This window comes from Lampris incognitus, chromosome 5 (assembly GCF_029633865.1).
Source record: "Lampris incognitus isolate fLamInc1 chromosome 5, fLamInc1.hap2, whole genome shotgun sequence".
Classification (NCBI taxonomy): domain Eukaryota; kingdom Metazoa; phylum Chordata; class Actinopteri; order Lampriformes; family Lampridae; genus Lampris; species Lampris incognitus.
Genome location: NC_079215.1, coordinates 68,766,253 through 68,793,752, shown reverse-complemented (window position 1 = coordinate 68,793,752; position 27,500 = coordinate 68,766,253). Strand labels below are relative to the sequence as shown.

At 48.1% G+C, this 27,500-nt stretch overlaps 1 pseudogene; it reads right to left on the bottom strand.

Annotated features, from left to right (window-relative positions):
* LOC130113084 (phosphorylase b kinase regulatory subunit alpha, skeletal muscle isoform-like) overlaps positions 1–13,072 on the bottom strand; it is an 80,415-nt pseudogene extending 67,343 nt beyond the window's left edge.
* Between the last annotated feature and the right edge of the window lie 14,428 nt (positions 13,073–27,500).

Genomic DNA, 27,500 nt, shown 5'->3' with positions numbered 1-27,500 from the left:
GCACCTGTTTTAAGCTAACAACACCAGCTGAACATGGACCCGTGTCATGTCGCACCACACACGACATGACCTACACCCTCCTGCCCACCTGCAGCTTGGAGATGATCTCTTCTTTGGTGGTGTTGATGATGCCGATGTCCTCCACCGCGAAGGCAGGATAAGAGATGATTGACAGGACACCGGCGTCGACCTCTTTCGAGGTGGAGGCCCGTGGCAGCATGGAGCTCAGGATGGACTGATGGCAAGGAAGGAAGGACAGTGAGTGTGTGTGTAATAATATGTGTGTGTGTGTGTGTCTGTGTGTGTGTGTGTGTGTGTGTGTGTAATAATATGTGTGTGTGTGTGTGTGTGTGTAATAATATATGTGTGTGTGTGTGTGTGTGTAATAATATATGTGTGTGTGTGTGTGTGTGTGTAATAATATATGTGTGTGTGTGTGTGTGTAATAATATATGTGTGTGTGTGTGTGTGTGTGTGTGTGTAATAATATGTGTGTGTGTGTGTAATAATATGTGTGTGTGTGTGTGTGTGTGTGTGTGTGTGTGTGTGTGTAATAATATATGTGTGTGTGTGTGTGTGTAATAATATATGTGTGTGTGTGTGTGTGTAATAATATATGTGTGTGTGTGTGTGTGTGTGTGTGTGTGTGTGTGTGTGTGTGTGTGTGTGTGTGTGTGTGTAATAATATATGTGTGTGTGTGTGTGTGTAATAATATATGTGTGTGTGTGTGTGTGTGTGTGTGTGTGTGTGTGTGTGTGTGTGTGTGTGTGTGTGTAATAATATATGTGTGTGTGTGTGTGTAATAATATATGTGTGTGTGTGTGTGTGTGTGTGTGTAATAATATATGTGTGTGTGTGTGTGTGTGTGTGTGTGTGTGTGTGTGTAATAATATATGTGTGTGTGTGTGTGTGTGTGTAATAATATATGTGTGTGTGTGTGTGTAATAATATATGTGTGTGTGTGTGTGTAATAATATATGTGTGTGTGTGTGTGTGTGTGTGTGTGTAATAATATATGTGTGTGTGTGTGTGTACCTGACAGCGTTGGATGTCATCTGCCAAAGCGTGGACAACAGACTCGGGTCCTCCTTTCACCCCAAACAAATTCACTCCATCTAAAGCCTCCAGAGCAGCCTTGAGTGCACGCACACACACACACACGCACACACACACACAAACACACACTCATGTTGATAACGTTAAGGTGTGTGTGTGGTCGTAGCAGGGTGTAGTACCTGAACTGAACAGCAGGGCGGGGAAGTGGTGTTGGTGAGAACAGAAACGTACCTTGGCCATGCCGATGGAGCTTGCGTTTAACTCCGGGATGCCCTGGTTGGTCTTGTCTCCTCTCTCCCACATCCCAAAGTCCTGACACACACACACACACACACACACACACACACACACACACACACACACACCCTTTTGATCAGTCCGAGGACCCCAGGGGTCCTCGGGTCCTCAGGCCTCCTAGAGCCTGTACCCTTCTGCAGGCTCTAGAGACATGAGTCTAGCTGCTGAATTCATCATACATTTATGTGAACACAAAAATGACTTGAACATCAAAAACTCCATCATAGCGTCCGGGTGGTGGGGCAGTCTATTCTGTTGCCTAGCAACACAGACATCGCTGGTTCGAATCCCCGTGTTACCTCTGGCTTGGTCGGGCGTCCCTACGGACACAATGGCCGTGTCTGCGGGTGGGAAGCCGGATGTGGGTATGTATCCTGGTCGCTGCACTAGCGCCTCCTCTGGTCGGTCGGGGCACCTGTTTCAGGGGGGAGGGGGGACTGGGGGGGTAGCGTGATCCTCCCACGTGCTACGTCCCCCTGGTGAAACTCCTCACTGTCAGGTGAAAAGCAGCGGCTGGTGACTCCACATGTATGGAGGAGGCATGTGGTAGTCTGGAGCCCTCCCCGGATCAGCAGAGGAGGTGGAGCAGAGACCGGGACGAGTGGGGTAATTGGCCAGATACAATTGGGGAGAAAAAGGGGGGGGGGTTAAAAAGAGGAAAAGAAGAATACAATGAAAGGACATCAACCTCCACTTCCTGTCTCGTTGTTTGATGTATGGACGTCAAGAGAAAACGTTTCAACAGCAGGACAGAAGAGCTTGGGGCTGTTTTGTCTTTGGTCAGGCTGGGAAGACAGAGGGGGTTGAACCGTCTCACACCGTTTAATGGCGCCAGTACTTCAGGGCTTCCGGTGAAGCTGCTGGCTGCTGGCTTCCGTTTCCTGTGAAGACTTCCTCTTCCGTGTGCCCGGCATTGTTCAGGGCGGGATTAGCGACTTGACACACTAGAGGGGAGTCGGAGTGGAGAGACGACGTCTACGGCCGGACTGGTCCACAAGTAGTAGTCTGGGTGCATGTTGGTAAGGGTCCGTGTGGGGAGCGAAAGAGGAGGAACACACTGGTTGAAGTGTCATCTGGACCGGAAACACCTGCAGAAAGCGTCTCCGTTGGTGTGGAGAAAGGTTCGACTACTTGTGGACCAGGACACATACCCACATCCGGCTTCCCACCCACAGACACGGCCAATTGTGTCTGTAGGGACGCCCGACCAAGCCGGAGGTAAAACATGGATTCGAACTGGCGATCCCCGTGTTGGTAGGCAACGGAGTAGACCACGACGCTACATGTACTTTCATTTTAAACTTAATCTGTCAGAGAAACTCACAGCGACTTTGTAGGCGGCTTCGATGTAGAAGAGAAGATTCTGGATGATGTCGACCTCGTCTCGGGTGTAAACAATATGGAGACCTGCAACGAGGCGAGAGGAGGACACACAGTGAGGATGGAGGACGGCGGAGTGGAAGGGACCGCAGAGGAGGAGTGTGGTACCTGAGGCGGTCATCTGGGCGAGGAAGAGGAGGAAGAGCGAGGTGGCGTCCACCTGCAGGTGACCCCAGGCGGCGTCTCCCACCACTGTGGCACATGTCTGAGAGGAGAACTTGGCATGGAGGCAATCCTCAGTACTCTTACTGTACTTAAACATCTCTATCTTACTGGCCTGGCAGAGACAGACAGACACAGACAGACAGACAGACAGACAGACAGACAGACAGACAGACAGACAGACAGACAGACAGACAGACAGACAGAGACAGACAGGCAGACAGAGAGGCAGATAGAGACAGAGAGAGACAGACAGACAGAGACAGACAGACAGACAGACAGACAGAGAGGCAGATAGAGACAGACAGACAGACAGACAGACAGACAGACAGACAGACAGAGAGGCAGATAGAGACAGAGAGAGACAGACAGACAGAGACAGAGAGAGCGAGAGAGAGAGATGTACATCAACAGCAGGCGATGACATCATCGTTTGCTCCCTGGTAATCAGACCAATACGTTTCTCAAACAACTGGATCATTATAATCATGTTGACTCTGTTAATTCAACCATGCTGTCAAACATCTGTTTTCACCACATCTGTGATGTCCTACCTGTCGCATCATGCACTGCAGCAGTCCTCTCATCAGCTTCACCACACTCTGGAGAGACAGACAGAGAGACAGAGAGACAGAGCGAGAGAGAGAGAGAGAGACAGAGAGACAGAGAGACAGAGCGAGAGAGAGGGACAGAGAGACAGAGAGACAGAGCGAGAGAGAGAGAGAGACAGACAGAGAGACAGAGAGACAGAGCGAGAGAGAGAGACAGAGAGACAGAGAGACAGAGCGAGAGAGAGAGAGAGACAGACAGAGAGACAGAGTGAGAGAGAGAGAGAGACAGACAGAGAGACAGAGAGACAGAGCGAGAGAGAGAGACAGAGAGACAGAGAGACAGAGCGAGAGAGAGAGAGAGACAGACAGAGAGACAGAGCGAGAGAGAGACAGAGAGAACGTTGTATTTGTGTATTATCACGTGTGTGTGCTCTTGTTTGCGCTACAAGACTCTGTACTGACTCACGTCATGTTTTCATGGCAACGTGTTGCTTTCTATTGCCTCTTGGTAAGTCAACATGTCACGTCAACATGCTGACTGGACTGGACTGAACGGCGGAAAGACTCGATAAGAGACAGACAGAGGGATGAACCAGCACAGCAACACCAACAAGCTGGATGGCTGGACAACCACTGCAGAAATAGTGAGGGAGACAGCTAGGAAGGTACTTGGTGTGTCATCAGGACAGAGGAAGGAAGACAAGGAGACTTGGTGGTGGAATGAGGAAGTACAGCAAAGTATACAGAGGAAGAGGTTGGCAAAGAAGAAATGGGATAGTCAGAGAGATGAAGAAAGTAGACAGGAGTACAAGGAGATGCAGCATAAAGCGAAGGCAGAGGTGGTGAAAGCAAAGGAAAAGGCGTATGGTGAGTTGTATGACAGGTTAGACACTAAGGAAGGAGAAAAGGACTTGTACCGATTGGCTAGACAGAGGGACCGAGCTGGGAAGGATGTGCAGCAAGTTAGGGTGATGAAGGATAGAGATGGATGGAAATGTGCTGACAAGCGAGGAGAGTGTGCTGAGAAGGTGGAAGGAATACTTTGAGGGGCTGATGAATGAAGAAAATGAGGGAGAGAGAAGGATGGATGATGTAGGGATAGTGAATCAGGAAGTTCAGCGGATTAGCAAGGAGGAAGTGAGGGCAGCTATGAAAAGGATGAAGAGTGGAAAGGCGGTTGGTCCTGATGACATACCTGTGGAGGCATGGAGGTGTTTAGGAGAGATGGCAGTGGAGTTTTTAACTAGATTGTTTAACTCAATCCTGGAAAGTGAGAGGATGCCTGAGGAGTGGAGAAGAAGCATACTGGTACCGATTTTCAAGAACAAGGGTGATGTGCAGAACTGTAGCAACTACAGAGGTATAAAGTTGATCAGCCACAGCATGAAGATATGGGAAAGAGTAATAGAAGCTAGGTTAAGAGGAGGAGAGGTGATGATCAGCAGCAGCAGTATGGTTTCATGCCATGAAAGAGCACCACAGATGTGATGTTTGCTTTGAGAATGTTGGTGGAGAAGTATAGAGAAGGAGGTGTGGTATTGCACGAGGAAGTTGGGAGTTGCAGAGAAGTATGTAGGAGTGGTGCAGGACATGTATGAGGGCAGTGTGACAGTGGTGAGGTGTGTGGTTGGAATGACAGATGGGTTCAAGGTGGAGGTGGGATTACATCAAGGATCGGCTCTGAGCCCTTTCTTGTTTCCAATGGTGATGGACAGGTTGACGGACGAGATCAGGCAGGAGTCTCCATGGACGATGATGTTTGCGGATGACATTGTGATCTGTAGCAAGAGTAGGGTGCAGGTGGAGGAGAGTCTGGAGAGGTGGAGGTATGCACTGGAGAGAAGAGGAATGAAAGTCAGCAGGAGCAAGACGGAATACCTATACATGAATGAGAGGGAGGACAGTGGAATGGTGAGGATGCAAGGAGTAGAGGTGACGAAGGTGTATGAGGTTAAATACTTGGGGTCAACTGTCCAAAGTAACGGGGAGTGCAGTAGAGAGGTGAAGAAGAAGTGCAGGCAGGGTGGAGTGGGTGGAGAAGAGTGTCAGGAGTGATGTGTGACAGAAGGGTACCAGCAAGAGTTAAAGGGAAGGTTTACAAGATGGTTGTGAGACCAGCTATGTTGTATGGTTTGGAGACAGTGGCACTGATGAAAAGACAGGAGGAGGAGCTGGAGGTGGCAGAGATGAAGATGATAAGATTTTCACTGGGAGTGATGAAGAAGGACAGGATTAGGAAGGAGTATATTAGAGGGACAGCTCAGGTTGGGCGGTTTGGAGACAAAGCAAGAGAGGCAAGATGGAGATGGTGTGGACATGTGTGGAGGAGAGATGCTGGGTATATTGGGAGAAGGATGCTGAATATGGAGCTGCCAGGGAAGAGGAGAAGAGGAAGGCCAAAGAGGAGGTTTATGGATGTGGTGAGAGATTACATGCAGATATAGGGCAAGGGCCGTTGGTTGAGGAGGTGAACGGTATCAGGGAAGAAACTGTTGCAGTAGCAGGAGGTGTTTGCCATTGTGCATTTATATAATGCATTTATAGCGCCCCCCCATGGTAGTTTGATGGAGAGGCGGTTGTCAGGTCAGAAGCAATCACCCTGCTCGTGTCCTTAATCTCATAATGTACAAATACACATTTAAACACTTGCTGGATGGAGGAAAATAATTTCATACAGATAGACAGACAAACAGATGGACAGACAGAGCACGCAAGGTACCTGTTCCAGTTCATAGGCCTTGGCTTTGTCCTCATCTCGGTCAGCGTTCTTGCGGTAGGCCAGGCTGAGGCCCCACACGGCCAAGATGCTGTAGACATTGTCTCTGACCCAAGCATCAGGTGCCTCCTCACTGCCCGGCAGTAAACCCGTCACCGGATCCTGGAGGACGACCCACAAGGACAGGAGCTAAAGCTACAACATGCTAACAGATGTCCTTTCTGTCTCTGGTGTACTGAAGACAACATCTAATCCATGACTCCCCAGACCCTGCAGACTTTAGTAGTATGTGATGTGATGTGGATGGTTGGTGTCTGGTAGGACTTTGCCAGGAAAAATGACAGGGTGCATAGTGTTTTCATCTTCATCATGGCAGCCAGATGAGGAAGCTGGGTAGTGTTGAGTGTGAAGAAGTGAAGTTGTTGTGTCTAACAACATGTGATATGGCAGAACAAGCTGGTAGAAGACCTTTACCAACGCATAGTTCTACATCCATCCATTATCAGAACCACTTGTCCTGCTCTCAGGGTCGCGGGGATGCTGCAGGCTATCCCAGCAGTCATTGGGTGGCAGGCAGGGAGACACCCAGGACAGGCCGCCAGGCCATCACACAGGACCGACACGCACACACACATTCACACCTAGGAACAATTTAGTATGGCCGGTTCACCTGACCTACATGTCTGTGGACTGTGGGAGGAAACCGGAGCCGCCGGAGGAAACCCACGCAGACACGGGCAGAACATGCAAACTCCACACAGAGGACGACCCCCAAGGTTGGACTACCCCGGGGATCGAACCCAGGACCTTCTTGCTGTGAGGTGACCGCGCTAACCACTGCGCCACCATGCCGCCCATGTCCCTACAAACCAGTCATCTATTTTCATCTTGCTTGATCTTTGTAATCTGATTACATTCCTGTCATCTTCTGTATATGGATGACTGAAAGCTGGAACGATAAAACAGAAGAACGTTGGGGTTCAGTGATTGACAAGAGGGAAGTAGAGAAGGAAACAAAGTTCTTGAATTGTTCTCAAACAGCAGAGAGGTGAAACATGGTGGTTTTTATTTAGTCAGAAGGAAGAACAGACTGCTTCCAGAACATTTACACCAACTATTGCCCCATTCAAACTTACACTAGGTCTACAAATACATATAAAAATTACAAATAAATGTACATTTGAGGGGCGTCCGGGTAGCGTGGCAGTCTATTCTGTTGCCTGCCAACACAGGGATTGCCGATTCGAATCCCCACTGCACTAGCGCCTCCTCTGGTCGGTCGGGGCACCTGTTCGGGGGCGGGGGGTGAACTGGGGCAATATTGCTTTCATGTGAGGTCATAAATTTAAATTTTTATCTCGTTTTTAGCCTCAACATCACGTTACTTTTACCAACGTCTAACAACTTTAAAAACGTTTAATTAATTTTATGATCTGCCTGTACTATTTTCTGGATGTTATTGGACAACCAATTTTTGCACTGACTTGATCGCACCGGAGTCTCCGACTCCATAGTGCTTTTGCCTCTTCAGGCTTTGGGAAAAATGCCTCCCCTCTCTTTGCCCTCCACTGAATGCACCAATCCCAGATAGCATCCAGATGTGGGCCACTTCAGGCAATGATGCGGCACTGATGGCCTTCTTCTGTCCCTGATAAAACGGATGTGAGCCTGAAGTGGCCCACATGTCTCATCTCATCATCAGCCGCTTTTCCGGGGTCGGGTCATGGTGGCAGCAAGCTAGGTAGAGCACTCCAGAAGTCCCTCTCCCCAGCAACGCCCTCCAGCTCATCCTGGGGGAACCCAAGGCATTCCCAGGCCAGAGTGAACATGTAGTCCCTCTGGCAAGTTCTGGGTGTACCCAGGGGTCTCCTCCCAGTTGGACGTGCCCGGTAAACCTCCAAAGGAAGGCGCCCAGGAGGCATCCTAATCAGAGGCCCGAACCACCTCAACTGGATCCTTTCGACGCGAAGGAGCAGCGGCTCCACTCCAAGCTCCCTCCAGATGTCCAGGCTCCTCACCCTATCTCTAAGGCTGAGCCCAGACACCCTACAGAGGAAACTCATTTCAGCCACTTGTATCTGCATCCTTTCAGTCACAACCCAAAGCTCATGACCATGGGTGAGGGTTGGAATGAAGATTGACTGGTAAATTGAGAGCTTTGCCTTCCAGCTCAGCTCCCTCTTTACTACAACGGTCTGGTACAACGTCCATATTACTGCTGATGCTGCACCAATCTGCCTGTCAATCTCCCGCTCCATCCTACCCTCACTTGTGAACAAGACCCCAAGATACTTGAACTCCTTCACTTGAGATAAAAACTCATCCCCAACCCGGAGGGAGCAATCCACCATTTTCCAGTAGAGAACCATGGCCTCAGACTTGGAGGTGCTGACTCTCAACCCGGCCATTTCACACCCAGCTGCAAACCGCCCCAGTGTGCGCTGGAGGTCACGTTCTGATGAAGCCAACAAAACCACATCATCTGCGAAGAGCAGAGATGCAATTCTGAGGTTCCCAAAACGGACCCACATGTATAACAGCAAATATGGCCCAAATATGCCAAATCAAATGTGGGCCTTTTTTGGCAAAGATGCGGTGCTCTCGGCAACATGTAATCTGGATGTGACCCTGAAGTGGCCCGTGTGGTAAATGGTGAATATGGCCCAAATATCACAAAACAAATACGGGCCACCTTTGGCAAATATGTGGCACACGCGGCATTGCTATGGTTTGGTTCTGGCCCAAATCTGGCAAACAGGCCCATACAGCGGCTGACACTGGTCCGGATCCGCCCACAGTCCGGCAGATGTGCATAGGAATCACATCCACTCCTAGACCGCCCCGCACCTCTGGCCAGAGTGTGGCCTCTTTACGAAAGTCAGAACCCATTTTTGAATTAGGCCTCGTGGATCTAAAATGGGTCAAGAGTCGGCACCTGAATTCCCTATTTCTCTCATCAATTTTTTTAGAAACAGATTTCAGTGGACTGTTTAAGAGAAAGAACGTTTACGATCCTTGAATCCTTGAATATGCCGCCATGCATTTTCCAAAAGACAATGGGCCCAGATGCTGTGATACATCCGGCCCGGATCTGGACCAGTTTCATTTTGCTCTCTGGGGGAGCGGACCGCCCAAGTGCCATCATTCCAGGTGGTATGTGGGCCGGATGAAAGTGTCGAGTGTGGGACGGGTCCAGGCCACAGCAAGTTCGCCACGCTCAGCCAGAAAATCACAGAGCTTGAAAAAACAATCTCTGTGCTGTACCAAACACTCAGGGATGAAACACTTACTGGCACTCTGACTGCTGCTTCCCAGGACAAATAACCCAGCAAGGCTCTCAACTCTGTCCCCAGAACAAGACATTAAATCAAGTCACCGTTTTCACAGCCTTCTTCCTGTAGCTTAAAGATATTGTGTCCATGTAACGTCCCAAGTCCTGTGTGTAAACACTGTAAAGAGGAGCCCTTTTAGAAGACTTGCATCGATGAGCCTGACATTTTGCCAGAAAGAGAATGAGGTTAATTACGCAAGCACCGTTTCCCCCAAATTCTTATCCTGGGTAGGAAAACCAAACAAAATACGCTGATAAAATAACTCAAAGTTGTCCAATAGCGTCTCTCTGATGAGCATTGATATGCCTTGCCACAGATGTTTTAGTATACCCGCAGCACAACAGATCCGTGACTCCTGCTGTGTCTGATGGAGAGAACAAGCCATCATAACGTGTTCACATCGCTCACATGCTCAGAAAGAAACTGCTGACCTGGAGAACACCTGGGACCCTTTACAGGAGAGAGTCTCTGCTTATGGACCCCCTTGTCTCGCCACTTCTTCCTGACGTCATCGTGGCCGCGCTGCATCCTGTGTACACCAGCGGGGAGGTCCGGGGGGAATGGACTTGTTCGTTGTTGTATGGGACTTTTCCTCTGGTTCTGGCTGCCTTCAACACGCGCTCCCTGTCTTTAAAGTTGGAGAACTTCATAATAATTGTTCTCGGACGTGTCTTGTGCGAGTCGTTGTTTGACGGGGCACCAATTCTATAAGCCCGCTCAATTACTAAGCCCTCCCGCGGTTCCTGTCCCACAGCTTCCGGTGGCCACTTTTCCAGGAATGTCATTATTGTATGCCGGCCCTCTACCTTCTCCGGCAAGCCCGCAAGTCTTGTGTTGTTCCGTCGGCTTGATAAGATTTTCACTCTTCCCTTGTAGGGAAGAGTTTTCTGTCCCACGTGCTGACTGTGGACATTAGTCCATTAATGTTGTCTTCAGTGTCAGGAATCCGCAGTTCCGCATGCGCAGTGCGTCCTGTGCATCGCTGTACCCGCTTTCTTGTGTCAATAATTGTTGCTTGCATCACATCAGTTTTCTTAAGAGTCCTCTTGTCAAGGACATCGTGGCCTTCATGATATCGGGACTGCTGTTCTCACCTGACTGTGAATGTTCTCATTCATCCAGGTCATGGTTCTCCAAAGGAGTTGAATCAAGTGCAACTGGACTTGGTATATATCCGTGAAGACGTGTCGCCTCTCATCCAAGAGGCTTCCTCAGTTCTGTCTTTCTGACTAGACCAAGCTAGTCTGACTGGCTGCTGATGAGACTCAGAATCTATCCTCTAGGAGTCGTTGTCAGAGCTGTTGATATGCGTGGCTCTTTGTGATCCGATGTTTACCAACGCCCGTCGTTATCGGGGCTATTGATTTGCATTTGTTTAGCAGCGACGGTCGTTGGGGGTGTTAGTTTGGACTTCATTGTTCAGTGGTCATGAGAGTGGTTGGAGCCGTTAGTGATTGACTGTTGTTCTTGGAGGCTAGGCTTCTTGAGTCTCCTGGGTAGAGATGAAAGGACGGCATTGTAAGTGGGAGATAGGTGGTGTCGCGAAACTGGAAAAACCATCCCTCAACAGAGGAGGAGGTCTGCGACACCACCTATCTCCCACTTACAATGCCGTCCTTTCATCTCTACCCAGGAGACTCAAGAAGCCTAGCCTCCAAGAACAACAGTCGGTCACTAACGGCTCCAACCACTCTCATGACCACTGAACAATGAAGTCGAATGTTCTCACCTGAGTGATAGTCCACCATCTCCTTCGTCGAGGTCGTCATCCATGATGTCCTTTATTTCTTCACCCTCCGAATGTTCGTCCTCATACCGTGATATCCCTTTGTCTTTTTGCCTCGTGTTCATGGTGTGTTTGATACCCAGTACTCTTATATACGTGTTGCTTGCCTGAACAAAATGCTGGTTAGTACTACAGGATCAGTTACATGCCAGCAGCAGAGCTGAAAAGTTGCGACCTCTTAGCACCGCGCCATAACCGGAAGTCCCATACTTCTGCTACTACTACTACTACTACTACTACTACTACTACTATTACTACTACTACTAGTTTTGGCTGCTCCCGTTAGGGGGCGCTACAGCGGATCATCCGTTTCCATCTCTCCCTGTCCTCTGCATCTTCCTCTGTCACACCAGCCACCTGCATGTCCTCCCTCACCACCTCCATAAACCTCCTCTTTGGCCTTCCTCTTCTCCTCTTCCCTGGCAGCTCCATATTCAGCATCCTTCTCCCAGTATACCCAGCATCTCTCCTCCACACATGTCCACACCATCTCCATCTTGTCTCTCTTGCTTTGTCTCCAAACCGTCCAACCTGAGTTGTCCCTCTAATATAATCGTTCCTAATCCTGTCCTTCTTCATCACTCCCAGTGAAAATCTTATCATCTTCACCTCTGCCACCTCCAGCTCCTCCTCCTGTCTTTTCATCAGTGCCACTGTCTCCAAACCATATAACATAGCTGGTCTCACTGCCATCTTGTAAACCTTCCCTTTAACTCTTGCTGGTACCCTTCTGTCACACATCACTCCTGACACTCTTCTCCACCCACTCCACCCTGCCTGCACCCTCTTCTTCACCTCTCTCCTGCACTCTCCGTTACTTTGGACAGTTGACCCCAAGTATTTAACCTCATACACCTTTGTCACCTCTACTCCTTGCATCCTGACCATTCCACTGTCCTCCCTCTCATTCATGCATAGGTATTCCGTCTTGCTCCTGCTGACTTTCATTCCTCTTCTGTCCAGTGCATACCTCCACCTCTCCAGGCTCTCCTCCACCTGCACCCTACTCTCACTACAGATCACAATGTCATCAGTGAACATCATCGTCCATGGAGACTCCTGCCTGATCTTGTCCATCAACCTGTCCATCACCATTGCAAACAAGAAAGGGCTCAGAGCCGATCCTTGATGTAATCCCACCTCCACCTTGAACCCATCTGTCATTCCAACCACACACCTCATTACTGCTACACCTCCCTCATACATATCCTGCACCACTCCTACATACCTCTCTGCAACTCCCGACTTCCCACGGACTTTTCGACGGAAAAGTCTTTACGTCGTACTTTTCGATGGAAGTCCCGCACTTCATATTTCCAAAATAAGAGCCTGAGTTTTTTTCATCTCCATGCGACAAGTCCCTGCGTTACTTCCTCACATCTGTTGGCAAACCCCGCAGCTTAAGTTTGTCTCTGGACTTCCGGTGTGCCGGCACACAGGTGCGAGTAGCTGCTACTGCTAAATGGAGCACGCACTGCCAAAAGTAACGAAGTAAGCTGGTACTGAAACTATTGTATTTTATATTCATAATTTCACATTCAATTTCACAAAGTGTCAGTTGGTTACGAAAACGTTGTTCAAGTATTTGGAGAGTACTTAGTACACGGTGTAACTGAACAGAACGTGTGTGTATACTTGGTGTGTGTATCGGCGTATGTGTAGTACTGCCTGTGTGTAGTGGTACAGGCATACTGAAGGTGTACTGAGACTCACCTGATGTTTCAGGATGGTCTTCTGCACCATGCGGGCATAGTTGTCCAGTTTAACCCCCGAGTTACTGCGGCTCCTCATTTTGTCCCTCTGTCTGTCTGTCTGTCTGTCTGTCTGTCTGTCTCTCTATCTGTCTGTCCTTCAGTCTGTCAGTCTGTCTGTTTCTCTCTGAATCTCTGAGTCTCTCTCTCTGCCTCTCGCTCTCTCTCCTCTTCTCTCTCCTCTTCTCTCTCCTCTTCTCTCTCTCTGCTCTTTCTGCTCTCCCTCCTCTCTCCCTCCTCTCTCTCTCCTCTCTCCCTCCTCTCTCGCTCTGCTCTTTCTGCTCTCCCTCCTCTCTCCCTCCTCTCTCGCTCTGCTCTTTCTGCTCTCTCTCCTCTCTCCCTCCTCTCTCTCTTGCTTCTCTCTCTCGCTCTCTCTTCTCTCTCCTCTCTCTCTTGCTCTCTCTCAGTCTCTCTTCTTTCTCCTCACTCTCTCTCTCACTCGCTCTTCTCTCTCCTCTCTCTCCTCTCTCTCTCTTCTCTCTCCTCTCTCTCCTCTCTCTCTCTCTCTCGGGATGGGCTGTGCACTGTAGAAAACCAAGTTCTTCTTAATTCCTGAAAAGAGTAGGGGAAGGTGTGTATCCTTCTGTTTTACTGTGTATGGTGATGGTTGTGTTTTTCACTGTGCACATGAGTATTTGTCTTAATGTCGTTACCTTGATGTGAATGAAGAATTTGACCATTAAAGGCTTGGTTAAAGGTTAAAGGTCTCTCTCTCCTCTCTCTCCTCTCTCTCTCCTCTCTCTCTTGCTCTCTCTCAGTCTCTCTTCTCTCTCCTCACTCTCTCTCTCACTCGCTCTTCTCTCTCAGTCTCTCTTCTCTCTCCTCTCTCTCTCTCTCACTCGCTCTTCTCTCTCCTCTCTCTCCTCTCTCTCTCCTCTCTCTCTCGGGATGGGTTGTGCACTGTAGAAAACCAGGTTCTTCTTAATTCCTGAAAAGAGCAGGGGAAGGTGTGTATCCTTCTGTTTTACTGTGTACGGTGATGGTTGTGTTTTTCACTGTGCACATGAGTATTTGTCTTAATGTCGTTACCTTGATGTGAATGAAGAATTTGACCATTAAAGGCTTGGTTAAAGGTCAAAGGTCTCTCTCTCCTCTCTCTCTCTCTCTCTCTCCTCTCTCTCTTGCTCTCTCTCAGTCTCTCTCCTCACTCTCTCTCTCACTCGCTCTTCTCTCTCAGTCTCTCTTCTCTCTCCTCTCTCTCCTCTCTCTCTCTTCTCTCTCCTCTCTCTCCTCTCTCTCTCTCTCTCTCTCGGGATGGGTTGTGCACTGTAGAAAACCAGGTTCTTCTTAATTCCTGAAAAGAGCAGGGGAAGGTGTGTATCCTTCTGTTTTACTGTGTACGGTGATGGTTGTGTTTTTCACTGTGCACATGAGTATTTGTCTTAATGTCGTTACCTTGATGTGAATGAAGAATTTGACCATTAAAGGCTTGGTTAAAGGTCAAAGGTCTCTCTCTCCTCTCTCTCTCTCTCTCTCTCCTCTCTCTCTTGCTCTCTCTCAGTCTCTCTTCTCTCTCCTCACTCTCTCTCTCACTCGCTCTTCTCTCTCAGTCTCTCTTCTCTCTCCTCTCTCTCTCTCACTCGCTCTTCTCTCTCCTCTCTCTCTCTCCTCTCTCTCTCGGGATGGGTTGTGCACTGTAGAAAACCAGGTTCTTCTTAATTCCTGAAAAGAGCAGGGGAAGCTGTGTATCCTTCTGTTTTCACTGTGCACATGAGTATTTGTCTTAATGTCGTTACCTTGATGTGAATGAAGAATTTGACCATTAAAGGCTTGGTTAAAGGTCAAAGGTCTCTCTCTCGCTCCCTCTCGTCTCCCTCTCTCTCTCTCTCTCCGTGTCCATAAGGTCTGGTGAAATGTCAGTGGGTCACAGGCGGAGGAGTGTATCAGTGACAGGCCAGAAATAGGTGGTGGTCGCAGCCTCACAGCCTCACGCTTGTAATTCTAGAGGGCTTTCATTAAATGTGTGTAGAGGATTGGGCAAACTCAATGTCTTAATAATGCTGACAAATATTTGGAGATGCTTTATTAATTAACTGCTTCAGATGAGTGGTTTGGTGGTGTTTCACCGCCCTCCCCCCAAAATGAAAATGCCTCCACCTGTTTTCTGAATCAGTGTCATGTGTTCTGAAGTGTTGTTGTTCACATGTCTGAACCTTCACTGAGGTTATATGGTGCTCGTGGTTTCCCAAGAAATAGATGGTGGAGTACAGGTTGTATAACTGTTATCGGTTATGTAGGGCCTTTCCATAGTCTGCTTGTTGGAGTATCACATGGCCACTTTGGTTGGTGTCTATCGATGAACCAAAACCGTCTTGTCACTTATGGACTGCCCTGCAACAGCCACTCAAAGCACTTCACAATCAGCACGTCTCATTTTTACCCGCACACGCCCGCACACCCGTGGCGGTAACGTCCGGCTGATCAGGGGCGATCAGGGGTTAGGTGTCTTGCTCAGCGTCACTTCAGCGTGTTCTGCCAGGAGGAGCCGAGGATACTGGCAACCCTCCGGTCTCCAGACGAACCTCCTGCCTCCTGAGCTGATGCCACCCTGATGTTCTGATTCGAACGTACATGCTGTCTGTCTAGCAGGCTTTATGCAGCTAGCTCGCATAAAGAATGGCAAAAAAAAGTGGACAATGAATATCCACAATTTCCAGAAAAGCCAGAGTCACGAGTCATCGCCAGTTTGTCAGCGTATAACCTGACAAACCTATAAGCACGAGCATGATGGAAACATGGGCACCGATCCGCGGCTGCAGAAAGTCAAAGAATGAAAATGCAACCTTGCAGAACAACAAAACATGTTTCGTGGCATCAGCAGCCCGGGTGGGGGCGCTGTAAAGGCGAGCCTTATTGCAGAGGAAATAGCAAGAGCACGTGTAACCCATGCTACAAAGCAATAAAAACCAACACGTGAAGCTGTAATGTTTTACCCACATAGGAAGGGTTGATGCTGATCTTTATTTACCATCTCTGATTGACGCTGGGAGGCGCTGATTAGGTGACCTGTTGTTGCGTAACCCAGCCAATAGGTGTACACTCCCAGAGCTCCCTGCTGGCTGATCTGGGGTCTGTAACTAAACCGTCATCCATTTTGTGCTCTCACTTCAACAAAACCATCTGCTTTACCCAGGCTTTGCGTAGGCTGAAATCCTACACACTATGTAAAATAATCTGCCAAAGGGTGCAGAGATTCAGATTGCTCAGCGGTGACTGAGGAAGAAATGCTAGCAGCTGATATAGGCTTAAGCTGTCAAAGACAGCTGCTATGCTAACATGTACAATGTAACATGCCATAGACTTTGCTAATGAGGTAGCACATGGTCTGTAAGGAAAGACCTGGTTAACGAACCTCAATTCTGTTACCCGGCGAATGTGTTTGTTGGTTTGTCAAGATCAAATGTCTTGATGCATGCTCAATAATCCAGGTAAGATTATACCCAGGGGGCGCTACACCTAGTCTGTATGGGTTACCTAAAATACATAAACAGGATGTGACATTACAGCCTATTGTTAGTATGATTAACTCAGTGACCTATAACCTCTCTAAGTTTCAGCATCTATTCTTAACTCGCTGGTAGGCAGTAATGAACATCACCTTTCGAACACTATGGGTGTTGTGGATCAGGTGAGGGACATCATCATGGAGGAGGATGAAACAATGGTCTCTTATGATGTTACGTCTCTCTTCACGTGTGTTCGTGCTGATGAAGCAGTGGAGGTGGTCCGTATGAAATTACAAAATGACTCCACCCTTAGCAACAGGACCACCCTTAACACTGACCAAGTGTGTCTGCTCCTGAAGCTGTCTTCAGTCCACATACTGTGGGTTCCCCAGTCTCACCTGTAGTGGCCAACTTGTATATGGAGGAAGTGGAAAAGACAGGAAGATGCCCAAGCAGTGCACCAGCCGATCGAAGAGAGGTGGTGATTCCGTAGGGGGCAGAAGTGTCGGAAAAGCTGAGATGCATATTTTCCAAACACTGCGTCACAATTCCTTTCAAAACCCCAAAACACAGTGAGCCAGAAGTTGGTCCACCCCAAGGATTGGGTCCCCTGCACAAACAGAGCAATATAGTGTAGCTGTTAAGTACCAGGAGGATTGCCGTGACTTGTACATTGGGGAAACTAAACAGACGCTGGCTAAGAAGGTGGCACAACACAGGAGAGCCAACACATCAGACCAGGACTCCACAGTCTACACCATCTACAGACCAGGACTCCACAGTCTACACTATCTACGGACCGGGACTCCACAGTCTACACTATCTACAGACCAGGACTCCACAGTCTACACTATCTACGGACCGGGACTCCATAGTCTACACCATCTACAGACCAGGACTCCACAGTCTACACAATCTACAGACCAGGACTCCACAGTCTACACCATCTACAGACCAGGACTCCACAGTCTACACCATCTACGGACCATGACTCCACAGTCTACACCATCCACAGACCAGGACTCCACAATCTACACCATCTACAGACCAGGACTCCACAGTCTACACCATCTACAGACCAGGACTCCACAGTCTACACCATCTACAGACCAGTGGCCACTCTTTCAGGGATGAGGATGTGCACACCCTTAATAGGGAGGAACGCTGGTTTGAACGGGGAGTCAAAGAGGCCATCTAGTTGAAGAGGGAACGACCATCCTTGTATTGGGGGGGGGGCTAAGAAAACATCTGTCAGCATTACAAACATTCCATAATCCTTTGTGAATAGTACACAAGGCTAATGAAAGTCTAGTTAATGGTCACACCCATATTTGCATATGAAACTGGTCATTGGTTTGGGTCGTTATGCCACTGCATTGTTTATAAGGGTGGGGACTGAAGAGGTCACTTAGATGATGATGAAACATATCTGTCAGTACACCTTGTGTCCAGATGAACTGATTCAACCTTCTTTGATTTTCTTACCTGGATTATTGAGCAGCATCAAGACAAAACCACATCATCTGCGAAGAGCAGAGATGCAATTCTGAGGTTCCCAAAATGGACACACTCCTCACCTTGGCTGCGCCTTTAGATCCTGTCCATGAATATCACAAACAGAATCAGAGTCAAGCAACAACCTGACTGAGATGACCACAACCTGACTGAGATGACCACAACTGGACCGAGATGACGACAACCTGACTGCGATGGCCACAACCTGACTGAGATGACCACAACTGGACCGAGATGGCCACAACCTGACTGAGATGACCACAACCTGACTGAGATGACCACAACCTGACTGAGATGACCACAACTGGACCGAGATGGCCACAACCTGACTGAGATGAACACAACCTGACTGAGATGACGACAACCTGACTGAGATGAACACAACCTGACTGAGATGAACACAACCTGACTGAGACAATGACGATGGATTGTGATGCTGGATGAGACAAGATGAAAGGCGTAGTGTACTAGTCTGTCTTCATGAAGCCTGACGTTGGTGACACTCCCTCATCTTGCTTAAAAGATACCTCATGCACCATTATTATTCTGCCATATATCGTCACCAAAATGTGATTCTTACTTTGGAGATGATATTAATCAGCAAGTTTGTGAATATAATGGGTTTAGCTGTGAGGATTTGGGATTATGTTTATTATTATTTATTTTGTTGAGTATTTCCTGTAGTGTGGCAGGATATATTGAGAAGTAGGTACTTTTACTGCAGAAGGTGAAAGGGGGGAGTGCCTGAGCATGGCAGAACGGACAGAATGACAGAAACATGGTCATGACCCATCACCCCTGTCCTGCTGCAAACCCTCTGCTGCAAACCCTGCTGCAAACACTCTGCTGCAAACACTTCGTTGCAAACACAACACATCAGGACATCAGGAGATCAGGACATCAGGACATCAGGACATCAGGAGATCAGGACATCAGGACATCAGGACATCAGGAGATCAGGGCAGGCATTTTAGTTTTGATAAAGGTACAGCATTCTGCCAGGGATTGGCAAGGCTATACACCTGAACCCTGTAAATGTGAAATAGGTGATTAATATGAGAACTAATGTTGCACGTAAACAGCGATGATGCCGAGTGGCCGCTTGACTCTAAAAGGACGAAAAAACAGGATAACCAAGATAAAGTGAGTGTTGTGGGTCATAAGATGGACATGGTTGTTGGGAAAATAACAACCCAACCTGAGATAACTAGTGGTGTCACTACTGACAGAAATGATGGGTGAAAAAATGTTTAAAACTTTGGGAGGTGAATCTGTGGTTGGAGGACTTGACTGAACATATTTCATAGTTAACTTTATTGAGGTTACCCACGTCTATCTAAGGGTTCAGCCCGCCCCCAACGTGCTTGATAAGCGCTTGTTGAGACAGGTGACATCCTTTTCCCACCCTTTTCCGACCCACTTCCGTCTCCAGCTGTGGACACGGAGGTGGGGTGAGACAGCGATCTCACTAGCCACAGAGGTACCGACCCCAAGCAGACCTGTGGTGGTTCAGATCCTGCTGCTATGTGCCGAAGGAGACCTCCCGGCCAGGTCTCCTGACTGTCATGTGTTGGCTGTGGGGGTCTACAAGAGCCGGGGCCTCTTCAGCCCGGCTGGCTTCTGTTGGGGAGAGGTGCAGCTGGTCCTGGGGTGGTGGCCGGGCCCACGGCCTGGATCAAAAGAAAGGGAGGGATGCTTGAGGACCATACAGCATGGACGGAATTATACATATATATCTGTTTATTTGACCAGTTGAAAAAAGAGAACAGAAAATAAAGATTTTTAAATATTTCATTTTTTTACCTTCCAGGCGTGACTGCTGGGTTTGTGTCTTGTTTCACCTTTGCCCCCGGCAGCCATTTTCTCCCGAGCGGCCTAGAATTGCTGAGACGGGTCCACACTGAAACTCACTATGCTCTCGTTTGTAACAGACACAGGACTGACAAGAACTGGTTGTTACCGGTGTGTCTGTGCTCAGCACCATCGCTAGGGGGGCTGGTTGTTACACCCCCCCCTTTTCTCCCAATTGTACTTGGCCAATCACCCCACTCTTCCGAGCCGTCTCGGTCTCTGCTCCACCCTCTCTGCTGATCCAGGAGGGCTGCAGACTACCACATGCCTCCTCCCATACACGTGGAGTCACCAGCCGCTTCTTTTCCCCTGACAGTGAGGAGTTTCACCAGGGGGATGTAGCACGTGGGAGGATCACGCTATCCCCCCCAGTTCCCTCTCCCTCCTGAACAGGCACCCCGACTGACCAGAGGAGGCGCTAGTGCAGCGCCCAGGACACATACCCACATCCAGCTTCCCATCCGCAGACAGGGCCAGTTGTGTCTGCAGGGACGCCCGACCAAGCCGGAGGTAACACGGGGATTCGAACTGGCGATCCCCGTGTTGGTAGGCCCCTGACAAGGATAGTTTGTTGGATAAAGTTCTCTGGTTGTTTTGTTCTTCCGTCCGTCACCGCCCGGTGTCTTTTGCTTTAGATCATTATAGTATACCTGCATGGCGTTTGTTGAGGAGTTTACAGTATTATATACACACTTCAACTACCGATGTTCATATTTTACACATACGTATTTGTGAGGTTGCAGACTACCAAGTGGTGGCTGTAGGGTGGATGGATGGTAAACTCGGGCCGTAGGGGAAGTTTCCTAGTCTGTGAATCTGAAAAAGCTCTTAGTCTAGGTTGTGTTGCCCTTAGCTGCGGTGGAGAATGTTGCGTATATCTTTGTGTGATTTTTGTGTTGATCCTGGTGCACCACTAACAAGCTGGTCCTCAATGTGCAGAAGACGAAGGAGCTGATTGTGGACTTCAGGAGGTCTAGAAGCTGCAGCCACTCCCCCATACGCATCAATGGGGTGGAAGTGGAGCGTGTTTCCAGCTTTAAATTCCTTGGAGTCCACATCAGCGAGGACCTTTCCTGGACATCAAACACCCAGGCCCTTGTGAAAAAGGCCCAACAACGCCTGCATTTCCTGAGGAGGCTGAGGAGCGCCCGTCTACCCCCCAAAATTCTCACCAACTTCCACCACTGCACCATAGAGAGCATCCTGACCATCTGCATCTCAGTGTGGTACGGCAACTGCACCTCAGTAGACCAGAAAGCTCTGCAGCAGGTCGTCAAGGCGGCCCAGCATATCACCGGTACCCAGCTCCCAGCCAGAAAAGATATTTATCACAAACGCTGCCTTCAAAGGGGTCTGAGCATCAGCAGATATCCAACCCACCCCAACCATGGACTGTTCTCCCCCCTGTGCTCTGGGAGGCGCTACAGGAGCCTCAGAGCCCACACTACCAGGCTCAAAAACAGCGTCTTTCTACAAGCTGTTGCCCACCTGAACCTGGCCACCCACTGAATGTCTGTAGATATTTTAAATATTTTGTACTCCAGCTCTCTTTTAACTTATTTTAGCTTTTGGTCTTCATGTGTGTATATCTTATATTGTGTTTGCTGTGTTTGTGTATGTGTGACAGTATTGTGTTACTAGTGTATGTTGACAGTATTGTGTTACTAGTTTATGTTGACAGTATTGTGTTACTAGTTTATGTTGACAGTATTGTGTTACTAGTTTATGTTTACAGTATTGTGTTACTAGTTTATGTTGACAGTATTGTGTTACTAGTTTATGTTTACAGTATTGTGTTACTAGTTTATCTTGACAGTATTGTGTTACTAGTTTATGTTGACAGTATTGTGTTACTAGTTTATGTTGACAGTATTGTGTTGCCAGTGCATGTTGACAGTATTGTGTTACTAGTGTATATGTTGACTATTGTATTACTAGTTTATTTTGACAGTATTGTGTTACTAGTGTATGTTGACTATTGTATTACTAGTTTATTTTGACAGTCTACTACTACTACTACTACTACTACTACTTTCGGCTGCTCCCGTTAGGGGGCGCCACAGCGGATCATCCGTTTCCATCTCTTCCTGTCCTCTGCATCTTCCTCTGTCCCACCAGCCACCTGCATGTCTTCCCTCACCACATCCATAAACCTCCTCTTTGGCCTTCCTCTCCTCCTCTTCCCTGGCAGCTCCATATTCAGCATCCTTCTCCCAGTATACCCAGCATCTCTCCTCCACACATGTCCAAACCATCTCAATCTTGTCTCTCTTGCTTTGTCTCCAAACCGTCCAACCTGAGCTGTCCCTCTAATATACTCCTTCCTAATCCTGTCCTTCTTCATCACTCCAAGTGAAAATCTTATCATCTTCATCTCTGCCACCTCCAGCTCCTCCTCCTGTCTTTTCATCAGTGCCACTGTCTCCAAACCATACAACATAGCTGGTCTCACTACCACCTTATAAACCTTCCCTTTAACTCTTGCTGGTACCCTTCTGTCACACATCACTCCTGACACTCTTCTCCACCCACTCCACCCTGCCTGCACTCTCTTCTTCACCTCTCTCCTGCACTCCCCGTTACTTTGGACAGTTGACCCCAAGTATTTAAACTCATACACCTTCGTCACCTCTACTCCTTGCATCCTCACCATTCCACTGTCCTCTCTCTCATTCATGCATAGGTATTCCGTCTTGCTCCTACTGACTTTCATTCCTCTTCTCTCCAGTGCATACCTCCACCTCTCCAGGCTCTCCTCCACCTGCAACCTACTCTCACTACAGATCACAATGTCATCCGTGAACATCATCGTCCATGGAGACTCCTGCCTGATCTTGTCCGTCAACCTGTCCATCACCATTGCAAGCAAGAAAGGGCTCAGAGCCGATCCTTGATGTAATCCCACCTCCACCTTGAACCCATCTGTCATTCCAACCACCACCTCACTACTGTCACACTTCCCTCATATGTATCCTGCACCACTCCTACATACTTCTCTGCAACTCCTGACTTCCTCATACAATACCACACCTCCTGTCTCGGCACTCTGTCATATGCTTTCTCTAAATCTACAAAGACACAATGCAACTCTTTCTGGCCTTCTCTATACTTCTCCATCAACATTCTTAAAGCAAACACCACATCTGTGGTGCTCTTTCATGGCATGAAACCATACTGCTGCTCGCTGATCATCACCTCTCCTCCTCTTAACCTAGCTTCTATTACTCTTTCCCAAATCTTCATGCTGTGGCTGATCAACTTTATACCTCTGCAGTTGCTACAGTTCTGCACATCGCCCTTGTTCTTGAAAATCGGTACCAGTATGCTTCTTCTCCACTCCTCAGGCATCCTCTCACTTTCCAGGGTTGTGTTAAACAATCTAGTTAAAAACTCCACTGCCATCTCTCCTAAACACCTCCATGCTTCCACAGGTATGTCATCAGGACCAACTGCCTTTCCACTCTTCATCCTCTTCATAGCTGCCCTCACTTCCTCCTTGCTAATCCACTGCCCTTCCTGATTCACTATCCCTACATCATCCAACCTTCTCTCTCTCTCATTTTCTTCATTCATCAGCCCCTCAAAGTACTCCTTCCACCTTCTTAGCACACTCTCCTCGCGCGTCAGCACATTTCCATCTCTATCCTTGATCACCCTAACTTGCTGCACATCCTTCCCAGCTCGGTCCCTCTGTCTAGCCAATCGGTACAAGTCCTTTTCTCCTTCCTTAGTGACTAACCTGTCATACAACTCACCATACGCCTTTTCCTTTGCCTTTGCCACCTCTCTCTTTGCTTTACGCTGCATCTCCTTGTACTCCTGTCTATGTTCTTCATCTCTCCGACTATCCCACTTCTTCTTTGCCAACCTTTTCCTCTGTATAATTTGCTGTACTTCCTCATTCCACCACCAAGTCTCCTTGTCTTCCTTCCTCTGTCCTGATGACACACCAAGTACCTTCCTAGCTGTCTCCCTCACTATTTCTGCAGTGGTTTTCCAGCCATCTGGCAATTCTTCACTACCACCCAGTGCCTGTCTTACCTCCTGCCTGAACTCCACACAACAGTCTTCCTTCTTCAACTTCCACCATTTGATCTTCGGCTGTGTCTTCACTCGCTTCCTCTTCTTGGTCTCCAAAGTCATCCTACAGACCACCATCCGATGCTGCCTAGCTGCATTCTCCCCTGTCACCACCTTGCAGTCTCCAATCCCTTTTAGATGGTGCCTTCTACATAAGATATAGTTTATGTTGACAGTATTGTGTTACTAATGTGTGTTGCCTATTGTGTTACTAGTTTATGTTGACAGTATTGTGTTCCTAGTTTATGTTGATAGTATTGTGTTACAAGTGTATGTTGACAGTATTGTGTTACTAGTGCATATTGACAGTATTGTGTTACTAGTGCATGTTGACAGTATTGTGTTACTAGTGTATGTTGTCAGTATTGTGTTACTAGTTTATGTTGACAGTATTGTGTTACTAGTTTATGTTGACAGTATTGTGTTACTAGTTTATGTTGACAGTATTGTGTTACTAGTTTATGTTGACAGTATTGTGTTACTAGTTTATGTTGACAGTATTGTGTTACTAGTGCATGTTAACAGTATTATGTTACTAGTGCATGCTGACAGTATTGTGTTACTAGTTATAGTCTGGGTGTCACAGGCTCTGCACTCTGAGTGTTTGCATCCTACCTGACGGGTCGCTCCTCCCAGGAGACATGGATGGGATCTGTGTCGGAGCCTCGCTGACTGACTACAGGTGTCCCACAAGGTTTGGTTCTGGGTCCTCTCCTTCTCTCCCTGTACACGACATCCCTGGGTTCTGTTATTCGCTCGCATGACTTCTTTTACCATTGTTATGCTGATGACACCCAGCTGATCTTGTCCTTCCTCCCTCTGACACACAAGTAGAGACACACATTGCTGCGTGCTTGACTGACATCTCGGAGTGGATGGCGACACACCACCTGAAGCTCAATCTGGACAAGACAGAGCTGATGTTCCTCCCAAGGACAGGTTGCCCACACCGAGACCTGGCCATCACCATGACAACACCGTGGTGACGCCAACTCGGACTGTGAGGAATCTGGGTGTGATTTTGGACGACCAACTATCGTTTGCTGAAAACGTTGCCTCGGTTGCTCGCTCCTGCAGATTTCTCCTCTGTAACATCAGGAGGATTCGCCCATTCCTCACCGACGAGATGGCACAGGTGCTCATCCAGGCTCTGGTCATCTCCCGGCTGGACTACAGCAACTCCCTCCTTGCTGTTGCCCCAGCATAGGCCATCAGACCTCTGGAGCTTGTTCAGAAAGCTGCAGCTCGTCTGGTGTTCAACCTCCCTAAGTTCTCCCACACAACTCCCCTTCTCATGTCCCTACACTGGCTCCCAGTAGCTGCTCCCATCCAGTTTAAGACTCTGGTGCTAGCCTACAGGGCAGTGAAAGGAACAGCTCCTTCCTATCTCCAGGCCATGGTCAAGCCCTACACCCCCGCCCGACCACTTGGCTCTGCTGCCTCAGGACGCCTGGTTGCCCCGTCGCTCAGAGGCCCCTTTCTGCCTATAGACCCGGTCATGGCTCTGTTCTGTCCTGGCCCCACAGTGGTGGAATGAACTCCCCACTGATGTCAGGACAGAGGAGTCGCTGCCCTTCTTTCAGTGCAGGTTGAAAACTCACCTCTTCAAGAACTGCTACCCTGTTACTTGTTCTTACCATTTATTGTATTCACTCATTTAAAAACAAAATCTCCTTCTTGTGCTTTTACTGTAGCACTGGTTTTGCTCTTAGATTCTTGTTTAGATGCACTTATGACCTCTGATGACTAGTAGTTCTCCTGATCTCCTACGTTACATGATGCTCTTATTGTAAGTCGCTGTGGATAAAAGCATCGCCTAAATGACTGGAATGTCATGTCATGTAATGAAGATGAAGGTGGGTTTATGAAGGAGGGAGATGAAGATGAAGATGGTTTATGAAGGAGGGCAATGAAGATGAAGATGGTGTATGAAGGAGGGAGATGAAGATGAAGGTGGTTTATGAAGGAGGGCAATGAAGATGAAGATGGTGTATGAAGGAGGGAGATGAAGATGAAGTTGGTTTATGAAGGAGGGAGATGAAGATGGTTTATGAAGGAGGGAGATGAAGATGAAGATGGGTTTATGAAGGAGGGAGATGAAGATGGGTTTTTGAAGGAGGGAGATCAAGATGAAGATGGTTTATGAAGGAGGGAGATGACGATGGGATTTTGAAGGAGGGAGATGACGATGAAGATGGGTTTATGAAGGGGGAGATGAAGATGATTTTTGAAGGAGGGAGATGAAGATGAAGATGGTTTATGAAGGAGGGAGATGAAGATGGGTTTTTGAAGGAGGGAAATGAAGATGAAGATGGTTTATGAAGGAGGGAGATGAAGATGGGTTTTTGAAGGAGGGAAATGAGGATGAAGATGGTTTATGAAGGAGGGAGATGAAGATGGGTTTTTGAAGGAGGGAGATGAAGATGAAGATGGTTTATGAAGGAGGGAGATGAAGATGGGTTTTTGAAGGAGGGTGATGACGATGAAGATGGGTTAATGAAGGGGGAGATGAAGATGGTTTTTGAAGGAGGGAGATGACGATGAAGATGGTTTATGAAGGAGGGAGATGAAGATGGGTTTTTGAAGGAGGGTGATGACGATGAAGATGGGTTTATGAAGGGGGAGATGAAGATGGTTTTTGAAGGAGGGAGATGACGATGAAGATGGTTTATGAAGGAGGGAGATGAAGATGAAGATGGTTTATGAAGGAGGGAGATGAAGATGGTTTTTGAAGGAGGGAGATGACGATGAAGATGGTTTATGAAGGAGGGAGATGAAGATGGTTTTTGAAGGAGGGAGATGAAGATGAAGATGGTTTATGAAGGAGGGAGATGACGATGGGATTTTGAAGGAGGGTGATGACGATGAAGATGGGTTAATGAAGGGGGAGATGAAGATGGTTTTTGAAGGAGGGAGATGACGATGAAGATGGTTTATGAAGGAGGGAGATGAAGATGGGTTTTTGAAGGAGGGTGATGACGATGAAGATGGGTTTATGAAGGGGGAGATGAAGATGGTTTTTGAAGGAGGGAGATGACGATGAAGATGGTTTATGAAGGAGGGAGATGAAGATGAAGATGGTTTATGAAGGAGGGAGATGAAGATGGTTTTTGAAGGAGGGAGATGACGATGAAGATGGTTTATGAAGGAGGGAGATGAAGATGGGTTTTTGAAGGAGGGAGATGACGATGAAGATGGGTTTATGAAGGGGGAGATGAAGATGGTTTTTGAAGGAGGGAGATGACGATGAAGATGGTTTATGAAGGAGGGAGATGAAGATGGGTTTTTGAAGGAGGGAAATGAAGATGAAGATGGTTTATGAAGGAGGGAGATGAAGATGGGTGTATGGTTTATGCATATTAGATATGTAACCAGGCGGGGAGACACCCTGGACACTCCAGCATCCTTGCCACCCTGAGAGCAGGATAAGCGGTGCAGATAATGGATGGATGGATGGATGGATGGATGGATGGATGGATGGATGGATGGATGGATGGATGGATGGATGGATGGACGGATGGATGGACGGATGGATGGATGGATGGATGGATGGACGGATGGATGATGGATGGATGG